The sequence below is a fragment of the Adiantum capillus-veneris genome, chromosome 23 (assembly GCF_014529385.1).
Source record: "Adiantum capillus-veneris isolate H3 chromosome 23, ASM1452938v2, whole genome shotgun sequence".
In the NCBI taxonomy this organism is placed as follows: Eukaryota; Viridiplantae; Streptophyta; class Polypodiopsida; order Polypodiales; family Pteridaceae; genus Adiantum; species Adiantum capillus-veneris.
Window position 1 is genome coordinate 98,629,625 of NC_140953.1, and position 2,689 is coordinate 98,632,313.

Consider the following 2,689-nt stretch of genomic DNA (forward strand, 5'->3'; position numbering starts at 1 on the left):
TCATCAAGTATCTCGGCTTGCTTTATTCCCTACTCTTCTTGCACATGGGCTACTACCATATAATGAGACATAAAAGAGGGCAGCTTTACCTTTACCAGTTCGGGCTCATCAGATTCCGTCTCCTCGTCATGGGATGTGGACTCATCGTCACTATTTTCCTCGCTTGTCTCCTCGCTACTCGAGCTTGTATCTTCATCGGCATCGGCCTCATATGCCAACTCCATATCAGCATCTGCATCCACTTGCTGCTCCACAAAAGCTTGACCATCTTCACCACTTTGCAAACTTTCTTCATCAGCTTCTGAACCCTCGGTATCTGCATCTTGATTGCATTCTGCTACCTTTTCATGCAAACTTTCAACAAGAACATGCTTGAACTCTTTCATCCGTACCGGAACGTCTACATCTGCTACCGCTTTTGCATCGGTTCACCTCATGGAGCTGACCCTCATTGACAAGCTCTTCCACCCTCGGCACATGCATATCACAAACTGGAAACCTCCAAGGAACATAACCAATAGCAGGTCTTACCTCCACAGGCCTTGCATTTTGCACAAGTGGAATCACCTTTGATTGGACCCAAGAGCACTTTGCTATCTCCACAACAATAGGCATATAATCTGCAGGCTTTAACACTCCCAACTCCAACTTCCGCTTCACCTTTCTGCTCTTTATCTTTGCCAGATAGACCATGTCTTCATAGGTATCTGTGCCATCTTCGACCTTTTCTCTAATCCTCGGATGCAAGCACTCTAACAGCTTTGACAACTTCAAAGATTGATTGCTTTTGACTCCAGTAGCAATCTCTAACTGCTTCCAACAAGATTTAAACTGCTCAATGAAAATAGAGAAATCCTTACTCACATCCTGGTGTACCGCCTTCAGCCTTGCACTGGTTTTTCTACCGTAATCACCTCTCGAAAACCGCTCCAGAAACTGACTCTGCAACCTTTGCCATGATTCTCGAGCACTGCTCTTTAAGCGATCGAACCACACCTTGGCTCGTCCTCGCATCAACAACGGCACCGTCTGTAACCTTTTTGAATCCATCGACATGCGTATCGACAGCAACCATAGCTCAAAATCTGCTAACCAATCCTCGGAATCTTCAATGCCCGTAAATATGGGGCCAAAACCTAGCTCCACCATCTCTGTCATCTTCAAATTCGACCATCAGCCAATCGCTTTGTCGGCTGATGTTATTCTTACAATTTTGTTAATTGCAATACCCTCGCTCTTTAGCGTCAGCTTCTAGGTTGAGTGCGGTTGCTTGAGCACTCTTCCATTTGGCAACGAGGGCTATTTTCTTTTGTTGCAGTACATGCAGCATTAGTTCCCAACCCTCTCTGCCGAAAAAAAATTTGCAGGTTTGGTCGGTACAGAGTATGGTATAGGCGTCGGTACAGACTTCAAAAGACGCATCGGAATATGCTATAGTATTACCGATGATTATTTCATTATGTGTTCCGAAGCTCATTTCATAGTTTACTCCGACGTAGATTATACCGGTACTTATACTGACGTTATGATACCGACGTTATGATACCGACGTCTTTTTCGAGGCCTATTTCAGCATGGGACTGAGATGAGACAGCGGATTCGCCAGCTCGCGGAGCTGCAGTTTTCGACCAGCATTCTGACGCCTTGGCCTGAGCAGGATCGCGACAAAATCAATTACATAGTGGAGACCATCATGAGAGAGTATCAGCCTGCTCTGGGTTCAAAGGATCTTCCGAGGAGGTGGATCAAGGGTGTTCCACGGGACACCTTGAAACATCGAAGAGATGCAGCTCGACAGGCTTTCAGGACTGGCTCTCCCAAGCCTTCGGGCATCCCACACGAGACATGGCAGTAGATTAGAGAGGAGGAGCATACAGCGGACATGCGGTTCAGACAACAGTGTCAGGACGCACAGATACCATAGATGACCAGGGGAACATCTCATCTTGGCAGCGGAGGCTTCGACACCTTTCGCTATGAGTTTGTGAGTTTCCAATCCAATCCTAGCTATGGCGTTTTTTTAAACTTGATGAATCATGTATTCTTAATTACTTTGATTTTTGTATAAACGCAGAATCTTGCAACGCATCGAGCCCCGACACGCAAGGAGGAGACATATGGATATCGCAGAGGTATTTATGAAGTATTGAATGATCTTGCTGCCTCAGGAGAGCCTGTAGACTAGGAGGCCTTAGAGTCTCGCTGATCGATTGAGGTGAGATGTTAATATATGTGAGTTGATTTAATTAAATAAGTATATGTGAAGTAATATCAATACTAATTTGTGACTTGTCCTATGTGCAGGTTGTGATGCCTAGTCATCAGTGGATTTCATATATATGTTTTGTGAGACACAGACACACTTTTGTGTCTCTTTTTTGTATAGACGCGTTATGGTTATTGTGCAGACATGGTTATGGTTATTGTTTTCTTTATGGTTATGGTTATTTTCCTTGTATAGACATCGTTATGGTTATTGTTTTCCTTATGGTTATGGTTATTGTGCTTGTATAGACATGGTTATGGTTATTGTTCTTGTATAGACATGGTTATGGTTATTGTTTTGTTTATGGTTATGGCCGGTTATGGTTTTAATTTGGTTATGGTTTTGCACAAAGTTCGTTATGGTTATGGTTTTAAGTTGGTTATGGTTTTGCACAAAGTTCATTTCATTTCTTTTATTTGCCTT

The 2,689-nt window shown here is 43.6% G+C and overlaps 1 long non-coding RNA gene across 1 annotated transcript; it reads left to right on the top strand.

The window, feature by feature from the left end:
* The first annotated feature begins 680 nt into the window (after positions 1-680).
* On the top strand, positions 681-2,460 carry LOC147428218 (uncharacterized). The gene is made up of 3 exons (XR_015186061.1): positions 681-1,984; positions 2,075-2,215; positions 2,305-2,460. It is a non-coding gene; the product is annotated as an uncharacterized LOC147428218 (long non-coding RNA).
* Positions 2,461-2,689: the final 229 nt, after the last annotated feature.